This window comes from Triturus cristatus, chromosome 5_1 (genome assembly GCF_964204655.1).
Source record: "Triturus cristatus chromosome 5_1, aTriCri1.1, whole genome shotgun sequence".
Lineage (NCBI taxonomy): Eukaryota > Metazoa > Chordata > Amphibia > Caudata > Salamandridae > Triturus > Triturus cristatus.
The window spans coordinates 557,815,235-557,826,684 of record NC_140587.1 but is presented as its reverse complement, the minus strand read 5'-3'; positions in this window follow the sequence as shown (position 1 = coordinate 557,826,684).

Here is an 11,450-nt window from a genome sequence, read left to right as displayed (position 1 = left end):
GCGATAGGGGCTTGAGAATATGCACCGTAATGTGCAGAATATAGCGATTAATATGGCTTCCGCTATGCTCCCCAAAAAGAAGAAATTGAAATGTGGTGCCCTCATAGTGTAGTTGGAAACCCTAGGGCCCGAAGCATTGAATAACCGAGATGCCACTCAACAACCCCGTAATGGCGCTTACTAAGACCGACCTGCTCAAGAGTTTCTGCACCTTTAAAGTTGAACTGCACAAGGAACTACACCACGACATGGTGAAGAGTCCCCAGAGCTGATCACAGGCTTAGGTGCCAAATTAACTGATTTCAGAACAAATGCAGACACTGTGGGACAGCACATAGTAGAGATGGAGTCATGTTTGGAGACAGTGGTTGCCACCTAGACTGCGCTTGTGTAGAAAATATCTGCCAAGGAAGACCAACTCAAAACTGTGGTAGATAAATCTGAGGACCTGGAAACTCACTCAAGATGGGGGACCCTTCACATTTGAGGCCTTATCGAAGACGTCATGCACCCCAACTTAGAGCCTTTTGTGGTGAGGATTCTCTCGTTGCTTCTGGGCTTCAACCACCCCAAACAACACTCAACAGGATGTTGCAACATAGATGTACCAGAGATGTGTTTATTAAATGTCACTATTGCTCCGAAAAACAGAAAGTCCACCAACACTACGGGAAAGCAGGCTGTGATGGGTTGGGTTCACCGGGCTTGGAATTAGAACAAAAGGCAGACTGGTGGTCTACTGTACCTCTCTCTCCTCCTCTTATCCCCTTTCAACAGACGAAGTGGATGTCACGCCCAGAAGTGGTATCATACAACACAGATGACGATCAAGACGTCGGTTCCTTTAATTAGGGATTCCTGCAGGACGAGTCTCCTCCCCCGGATGACATCAGGACGCCTCCAACTTTAAGAGCAGGGAACACCAGGAATTCAGTGTGCCGCGACACTGGAGTGAAGGAAGAGCCGGGAGAGAGAGCGATTGACACGACCAGCAGAGCAGAAGCAGACGAGGAAGGAGAGCGAAGGCCAGACCCCGTTGCAGCGCCGACGGAGCCAGGAGGCCAACGACACTGTGAGCCGCCGGGCCACACTCCAGGAGGGGCGTGGCTAGAACAGGTACGGGACAAGTTCTCGGGGTGTGTTGGGAGGAGAGAAAGATCTTCTCGTTAAACAGGAAGCCTCTGACCCCCTCGCTCCTTATAACACACCTACCCCTGCACAGGCACTAGTTCACAACACCCCCCCTGAGTTGTGTGTCACTAAGTGCACCCGTGTGTGGTGTATCCCTCACTCCCTGGGCCCTGGTATATCAGACGTCAGTTGATCAAGAGTCCTGATATTTTTTGGTTTTATTTCTTTTTATGTTTCACGCCACAAACCCTCCTCTATCTGACGGGTCGTTCGGACCACGGAGACCAGACCTCTAGAGACTGCAGAACGAGCGTCATACCAACCAGAGAGGGACTAATCCACTCAGGACCACGGATCCTGCCGCCTTTACCTGTTAAAGACTGAGTAGTAAACCAAAACGTGTATCTGGGACAATAAAGCCCTACCTAAAAAGACCTGGCCAACGTTCAATTACTGGTACCCCGCCACACAGGCGAGGTGAGCTCCCAAGACTTCTCCTGCACAATCTTCAAAGATGTCTCTCAGTTGACACTGCAGAAATGTGCTGCCTTCTGATCCATAACCACAAAGCTCCGAGAAGATGGCATCCTTTGGGATGGCAGATCCACTATGAGGTGTGGTGTGACTGGCAGTACACCCCCCCCCCATAGTCAATGCCGCCCCTCAGTCTTTGGGGCATGTGATGCTATGGGTGAAGCACTTCATTTATGGTGGGAATTCCCAGTGCTTCTGCCATTCTGGGACAAGCTCTCTAAACTTCTTCAAAAGCTCCTAACTTTCCTGATTCCTGCAACACCTGAGGTGATGCTCCTTAGCTTCAAGCCCTCACTGCTAGCACACTGGTCAAAAGATGAGTGGCATATGTGCTTTCAATACCTGGTGCAGATAAAGTAACTATAGCCCACCACTAGGAGAAACTGAACCGCCTATCGCTCATGCACTGGCATCCGAGACTATAGGCATTTGCACCTATGGAGTGGTTAGCTTGCAACATGCAAGGATCCTACCTGACTGAAATGGAGGCCACTAATGCAACAGTTATGCGGAGGACAGCCTGGCCAGGTCCTCCCTCCGAGGTGGAAGACGCTGGACTTTTTTCACTGATGTACACAGGGCGGGTTCACCATTTTACTTGTTACTGCTGATGTGGAAGTAGGTAGGGCAGGAAGGAACAGCTGCACTCAGGAGACGACCCAGGATGACTTTATTCTCTGTGTATGAACACAATGAGTGGGGTTAACCTTATGCAGTTGGGTATGGAAGAAGGAGGGGTAGAGGGTGGAGGGATTGCGCAAGCAGGTAGACATCAAGAATGGAACTAGCAACAGGTGTTTTTGTTGAGGACTGTTAATTTGGGATTTCTGTAACTATATTTAGCAGGCTGCGCAGGTTGCTCACCAGAACTTGTTTTGAATTATGATGGTTTATACTACACTGCTGCTGTCATACCTAAAAAATTCTAATAAATGTTTTCGAATAAAAAATATAGGAAAATATAAATAGATTTCCCTACCTACTAACACTTTAATAAAGTGGCAATAGATAGGTTCCCTATATCTATAAAACCTACTACTTACCTATATCTAAGGCCCTAAACCAGAATGCAGCCAATGTGTGCCATAAACGACATGTCTGGATTTATGTTTTGTAAAGACAGCCATTCGTCAATTATATAGAGCCTTGTTGCCTTTCCATTGCCATGTGGCGTGGTATACCAAGGGAGATACTGCTGTATACTGTGGCACAATATATAACTAAGTATTTTGACACTTTGAACTTTAACACTACTTAAAATATTTATACCTGCTACACAAAAGTACAATTTACACCTCTGAATCTATATTCCTGGCACAATACATTGACATCCATTCACAACCTTTCATACTAAGTTTGTTTAAACTACCACACTCCACTCTATGCCATTCTAATAAACACCTCTCCACTCTACGCTAATTTATTGTAAGCCACTCGACTCTACCCTACTTCACTCTTCACCACTTCACTCTACATCACTCTACTGTATGCTATTACAATCCATGCCACTCGATTTAACAATTCCCAAGTCTATGCCACTCCACTGTACACCTCTCCACTGTACACCACTTGACTTCACGCTATTGACTGTACGCAGCTCCACTCTATACCACTACACTGTAAACTATTCAACTCTATGCCACTCCACTGTATGCCACTCCACTCTCTGACACTCTACTCTATAACACTCCACTGTACACTATTAAAATCTACTCCACTCCACAGCGCTCTGCTTTACTCTATACCACAATATGATACTCTACTCCACTCTACACAACTCCCTCTATGCCGCTCCACCCACTTTACTAAGCTATCCTCTATGACACACTACTTCCCTCTACTCCACTACTGAACTCGCCACTGTATGTTACTCTATGCCACTTACTCTATAACAGTTCATGCCACTCCACTCTACCACTCTGTACAGCACTCTACTTCAGTCCACTCCACTATACAACACTGTAATCCACTCTGTCACCCTCCACTCTACTACTGTCTGCAACACTTTCTGGTACTCTACAACACACCAATCCACTCCACTGTATGACACATCACTCGACTCTACAACACTTTACTCCACTGTATGGTATGCTGCTCTACTCTACTCTACTCCACGCCATTCTACTGTACAACATGCTACTGCAGTCTATGCTATGCCACTATACATGGGATTCCACTACACTCCACTCCACTCTGCTCCACAGCATGACACTTTATCCCACTCTATGACACTGTAACATACTCCACTGTCCACCACTCCATTCTACAACAGTCTACACTTTATGCAACCCACTGTGCAAGACTCTACTACACTCTATGTCACACTGTACTCCCTTCTATGACCTTACACTACCCTATAAAACTCTCTACTCCACTCTATGCCCCTACACTTCACTGTACAACACTCTATTCCACTGTTGAACACTTCCCAAGACTCTACAATACACCATTTCACTGTCCTGTACCAGATGCATTTCCATTTTATGAAAGTTTACTCTAGTCTACACTACGCCTCTCCACTCTACTGCACTCCATGCCATTGTACTGTACAACACACCACTCTATGACACTTTATTCCACTCTATGACACTACACTCTGAGACACTTCACTGTACAACACTCTCCTATACTCTATTGCACGATACTCTACTTAACAACACTCCACTCAATAACAGTGGACTCTGTGATCTAAAACACATTATCGGATAGAGATATGTAACTGCAGATTCCTCACTTCAGAATTCTCCCCCAGGCACAAGACTGGATCCAGAAAAGATTTCTCACAGCACATCCGCGAGTCAGAAGAGGGTGGCGCACAACTCCGTATTGATGTCATCACGCGATGTGACATCGACAAAGTCCATATAACCCCCTCATCGATGCGCTGTCGTCAGTTCCTTCTTTTACGTGCTTGCAAAGCGAAGTAAGGGCGGCGTTTTTCACTCCATATCCACATTTTGTGTGAGAAACACTGTGCTTTTTATGATGCCTTCAGGGTTCAAACTCTTGAATCTACTGACAGACAGATGTCGATCAGAGATCCTCATACGGTGCCTTGGAGACCACAATGACTCTGAGAAGTGTGGTTCCTGTCAGTGTCTTTAGCCGACTCTCCAACTGTCCGTATACAGCCTGTTTCTTCTCTTCCTTTGGCAATGCACAGTTTGGCAGATGAAGGGGAGAATATAGGGTGCATAACCATTTGGTAAATGCTGTTCAGCCTCCTTTGGAGGAAAACTGGCTGACTGAACTGGGTGAGGCTAGTGGACTGGAGTCCTCCCCAGTTTCAGATTTAATTTTGCCATCTGGTATGGCAACATAGGTGAGTTTCTCTTATGCTGTGTATTTCGGAGGGCAGCTGTTGTTTAAGAGTGTCTGCTTCACTCAGTGCAATTATCCACAGACCCTTTAGTGGATGCTCTTCATCAGGGTAGGATGGGGTGGAGCCCTTACTCCCTTATAATGAATCTTTACACTACATATTTTTAGGGGCTTGGGCAAGACCGGTAGCAGGAATGTCTGTAGACCGAGTTATATCCCATAGGCATCTGCCTACCCCTGAGGATCCTGATTGTCTCTTCAAGCATCTCTCCACAAAAGCTCTGGTTGTGCAAGAAAACACAGCCTCAAATGTACTCCTTCTGGTTCCACAAAGCATTGAGGCCAGATGGCTGGAAAGTGGTGGGGGGTATATTTTCTCTTCTGTTAGCTGCAGCATTACTATCTTTGAACACTACATCTGTTTTTGGCAGGTTTTCCCATGTGTTATGGGAATAAGTAGGGAGTTTGTTGCCTTTTCTCACAGAGGAAGCCAAACGTGAACTGGTACAATAAGTGCAAAATTCACCATGAGATATAGTATAGATACTACTATTCCATGAGTAGAGCTATGGTGCAGTCAGTTGCACTGCACGGACATGCATGGCTGAATCAATCTGAGTTTTTAGAGCCTGTACAGAATACCCTGAAAGATATGCCATTTGATGGTGTACATTTATTTGGTGTACCTGTTGATTCGGCGTTATGGCGCTTTAGAGCAGCACAGTGTCGTAACGACACCTAGACATGTCTTTGCAGGATCTGGTTGGATCTTTCTTTCTGATTTCATTGGACAGCAGTGGTTATACATGTAACATGTCTCAGTTGCAATGTGTTTTCATTTAGTTGCAACCAGTTTGTTGTTTCTGCTTATTGCAGGAGTTTATGGTTGTTTAGCTAACCTTGTGGTTCTTTGCACGTGTTACTTGTGCCTTACTTCTGGTCACTTACGATTATAGTAGTACATTTATTATGCAGAATTATTTTCAGTAAAGTTGTACTCTTTAAAGTATATTTCAGGATACATGACTTTCTGGATTACTATTTACTGATTGGCACAGTAGTCATGTCTTTCTCCTTCAGCTCTGTTGCTGACAATTATTCAGCTGTTTATTTATGTTGTTTTTTTGATTACCTACTATACAGCTGTTTTGCTCTACTCTGCAGAAGAGCTCTAGCTAAAGAATGTATACCTTCATTCTATGTTCTGTAATTTATGTGGTGTATATTTTGTATGCCATAACAACATTTCTAAATATATAAATATGCTGAGTTGGGTTTCTCGCCTTGTGCACTATTGCATCCTAATTTGGGGCTCAGAGTTCCACCCTCTGTGTTGAGTTATTTCTCTTGCACGATGTCATACATTTGTGAAGTTTGGTACCCCTTGATAGGTAGTTTTGATTTTTGTACCTCCATGGGAGTCTCAGTATGTATAATCATGGGTTGCCTAAAGATTAACATCTTGTGAACCTTACAACACTTGTGTTTTGCTATTCAGGTCCCTCTTAAAGCCATTGCTATTTGATTGGCTCTTCTACCCCTTCATGTAGGCATGGTTGGTTTGCACATGTTTCCTGGACATGATTGTTTCTTTTCCTTTGACAGTGCCATGCTACTTTTGGTCTCCAGAGAGATGTTGTCTCTCTGTTGATTCTATTCCTTCTATTATGAAGGGTACTTCATTTTCTGGACTCTTTGGGGTTGTTATAAAGCCTTGCATTGTTACTAAATGTTTCTAATTTCCCTCTAATTATGTACCTTTTCTTCTCTCTGAAGGTATTCATAGACATTGCCATGAGGGGGTTATGCATTTGCCTCATAGCTTCTACTACCTGTAGATTTCTCTATTTGTTTCTTACTGGATCGTTGCTGTTCTAGGGGGCAACTCTTTTCATCATTTACTGAGTCTAGCTGTAGGTAATGTGCTTCACACTTTGCGAAGTGTGGTCACTAGATGACATATACATGTTAATGTTTATTGTGTAGATTTATCAGATTCTTTTATTCGGAAATCCTTGAAATGTTCCTATTTTGGTATGAGGGACTTTTTTCAGGATCATCTGTAAATGGGTCTCTATTCGTAATGGAAGATCACTTATGAATCTTAGGTTTCATTTTTATACTTTTTATCTTATTCACCTTAGACTCTATTGCTTGCTGATGCTGTCTCAGGTGATTGGCATTTCGCTAACTTTTGGATGGCTGTTGCTTTCCTACGTGGTATAATGCTCACAGTGGTTTCCATACTGATATGTCAGACTTGTCTGACTGTTTATTAATTTTTACTTACATTTATATGTTATACATTCTCCCGTCGGTACATAGGAGATTCTTTATTGACTCCTACGTCTGTGTATATGTTGGAGATATTGTCCCTATTCCAATTTCCTAGGGATAACACTGGTTCCATGCCACTACTTTCTATTTTCAGGTCTAGTGGCTTAGTGGACTAGACGTCCACGGTAGGGGCCTGTGCTTAACATTTTGATCACAGGTTCATATTTCGGCGGGTCCCCTCAGCCTTACATACTTATGAGGTTGATAAAATGAGTACCATTGAGTGGGTTACAATACACATCTGTTATTCACTGTCAAAATACCCATTCTGGTAAATGTGTGCTTTACAAATTGACTTTTTACGTTATGTTGTTCTCGGCTCTTTTTTATGGTGTCTGCATTATACTTTACCATGGGTGAGGGATCTCTCTCTCTCTCCCTCTCTCGCTCTCTCTCTCTCTTTCTCTCTCGCTCTCTCTATCTCTCGCTCTCTCTGTTGCAGAGCGGATCTGGCTTAGAGAGAACTCTATATGGCACAGAGGGATTGCTCAATGGCATCACCTGCTCATCAGATTTACAGTCTGTATTGAACACGCAGTCCACATTGGGATATATGCACCAAAAGATTTATATTTGTAAAATTGTCCTACTATAATGGGAAATGTTCTTCCCATGTTTTCTATGTCTTTATAACCTTTCTTACTGTGGTTACTTACACAGGGCTTATGCGGTGAGCATGCATGGGTTCGATTTCCCTTAAAGGTGCAAAGTTTTCTATTCATCTTGTTGGTTGGCTCCTACCACAGTTTCCATTCTAACATTGATCATTTTATTCCAATGTTTTTTAATGTCTTGTAACATTTCTTATCTGTGGTTCCACCACAGGTTTTTAAAATTGTAAAGCATGTTATTGCTCACCTACATTATTATGAGAGAAATAGTTACTCTATTGCAGCAACCCTAAACTCTGGTTTTAAAATATCGAGCACTTTCAAAGAACGTTTTGTTATTGTGGGGAATTTTGTTTTGTACTTTGCTTAAAAGGGCTTAGAATTTATACCTGATTTTGCTTAGTAACCTGCATAACTCTCCGGTCCACCGCAATCGCGCTCGGCAATTGATTGAGTGGAGAGAGCTTGCCATCCAGTCCTCCTACACTTCGGGCACCATCGTAGTGGTTAGCGCTTTAGTGGACAGCCCTCCTGGGGCATAAAATCGACTGCGTTAGTGGGCGTGCTGTGGACGCGTGCCAAAGGTAAGCCCGTCTGCGCCGGGACGCGGCCAGCTGCCTGAGGATGCGGCCCGTCCCTCGGCAGGTATCTCCGATAAGTTATCCAGGAGAAGCTCTGCTGAGGCTTAGACTTCTGTCCTCGTGCACCGAGGGCAATAATAAATTGCAAGCAGAGGATATTAATCTGCCTGAGGGATGCTTGTGTTGTGGGTTTTGTGGGTGGGCCCTGAGTAAACAGCAACAAGCTTGCCATAATTTATATCCCTCCCCCTGTAACTCTCAAATAGATGGGAAACAGAATGTTAGAACAGAGGACCAGATAAGGGTAGGACAGAAAGCCTGCCTGCTGGGGCTATATCTCAATGCCAGATCCATCTCAAAACACGTGGCTGAGATTTGGGACCTGCTGAACGACATCAAACCAGACATATGTCTTCTCATGGAAACCTGGTTGAATAATGATTCCACCCCGGCACTGGCAATGGCCTTCCCGGCAGGTTATGCGGACACCCGGTTGTATAGAACTGTAAAACGGGGCGGCGGGCTAGCTATTGCCACGTGCCCCCCCTATCATATTAAGACTGGACATGGTCTCCTCCTCAAATCTAGAGCTACTGATATTTAGAGTAGAACGCAACCTAATCATAGAGTGGACGGGAGCGCTAGTATATCACCCACCTAGAGGCTGCAAGAAAGAGTTCTGCACAGCGCTACTTGAGAGGTTGGCTCCGTATATCTTAAACACAAACAAATTCCTATTAGTCGGGGATTACAATCATCATCTAGAGATTCTCTCCAATGTAGATTCTGCCAGCCTAGTGGCAGCGATGGAGTCACTCAACCTATCATCAAGAGTCGCTAGTCCTTCTCATATTGCCGGCCAAATGCTGGACACTATATTCTCAATTATTCCCGAGCTAGTGGTCGAACCCCCTCAAACCTTAGGCTGGAGAGACCACACGGCCTTAAGCTTCTCTATGTTGTCTCCAAACCTAGCTGCCTGCATGCAAGGCTACATAGATTTCCGCAGGCCCTGCAAAAAGGTAACCTCTGCTGCCTTTAGCCAGGTATATAATGCCCCCTTATTTAGCACAGGCGAAGACTGTGATGCAGCCTTGGGAAGGCTTGAGGGCTCAATCCTATAAGCCCTGGAGGTTATAGCTCCACTCAGAAGGGTAAGAATTCAGGACAAAGCAGCCCCTGCTCCCTGGTATTTAGACACCCTCAAGAGAGAAAAAGCTACATGCAGGGCCATGGAAAGGAAATGGAGGAAATCCAAGGCAGAGCCAGATGAACAGCTCTACTGAAGGGCGCTTAGAGCCTATCTCAATAGCTGCAATATAGCCAGAAGAGCACATCTGGGCTCTCGCATTATGGAGGCGAAGAACTCCTCGAAGGAGTTATTTAAGATCCTGAAGGAATTTACTAATCCTAAAGCCAACAATCCTTTACCACCCCCCACCCAGGAGCTCTGTGAAGATTTAGCTACCTATTTCACTCATAAGATTGATACAATCTATTGCTCTTTCGAACGGGTGGAAGCAGACCTTCTTGTAGATCCTTCGCAGGAAATATTAAATCCTCTTAGGCTATATTATTTCCCTCATATTACGAGTTAACAAGTGGGCTCCCTATTAAGCCTCATGAAATCAGGATCTCCATTAGATCCTGCACCACCTAACGTTATGTCAGAACTCAGTCCGGTCTTGGCTGACGCACTTGCTGAGGTCTATAACATCTCGCTAGACACTGCCACGTTTCCTAGGAAGTGGAAAAGCGCACGCATAAAACCATTGCTTAAAAAGGTGCTAGCGGATCCGACTGATCTACAAAACTATAGGCCATCTCTCTTCTCTCCTGTTGCTCGAAGGTAATGGAGTCACTGGTAAACCAGCATCTGTCCCGTTATCTGGAACAAAATAACCTTCTGGATCCTTCCCTGTCCGGATTCCATGCCTCACATAGCACGGAGGCCACACTGTTGGGGGTTACGGATACCATAAGGTTGACATTGGACAGGGGGACCCCAGTGATCCTAGTCCTTCTTGATCTGTTGGCAGCCTTTGACACCATCTGTCACAAGATCCTGTTGGACAGACTGCGAGGGATTGGTGTCAGAGGCATGGCTCTTAAATGGATACAAAGTTATCTACCAGATCGTACCCAAAGCATCCAGCTGGATACCTTTGTGTCACAGACCACACTGGTGGACAGGGGAGTTCCTCAGGGATCTATCCTGAGTACCACCCTATTTAATGTGTATGTAGCCCGCTTGGCGGAAATCATTAGAAGCTGTGGATTTGAGACCATCTTGTATGCCGACGACACGCAGTTGATTGTCTCCATTGAGGATGACATTGTATCTACTCAATCAAAATTTAAAATCTGCATGTCTAGCATTGCGACCTGGATGAAGAAGAACTTCCTACAGCTCAACTCATCCAAACGAGAGATACTGATGTTTGGGAAGGCCGAAGAAATCTGGCCCCCCGATTGGTGGCCTATAGAGCTGGGAGAGGCTCCTTCCCCAAAAAGTTGGGCTAAGAATCTTGGCATCTGGATTGATAATAAGCTATCAATGGAGGAGCAGGTGAAGACACTGTCAGGCACCTGCTTCGGAACCATGAGGATGCTAAGAAAGATTTTCCCCTGGATCCCACTCTCAGCAAGAAAAACCCTTATCCAGTCACACTTGGTTAGTCAACTGGACTATGGCAATTCGTTGCTTGTTGGAATAAGGGAAGACCTACTATCCAAAATACAGGTGGTGCAAAACACTGCAGCTCGCCTCGCCCTTAACAAACCGGAATGCACCCCAACTGCACCCCTCTTGAGCCAACTTCATTGGCTACCGATCAGGAAATGAGCCATTTTTAAGATGCTATGTGTGGTCTTCAAGACTCTACATGGGAAAGGCCCAACCTACCTCAAAAAGAAACTTACCCTGTACCAACCC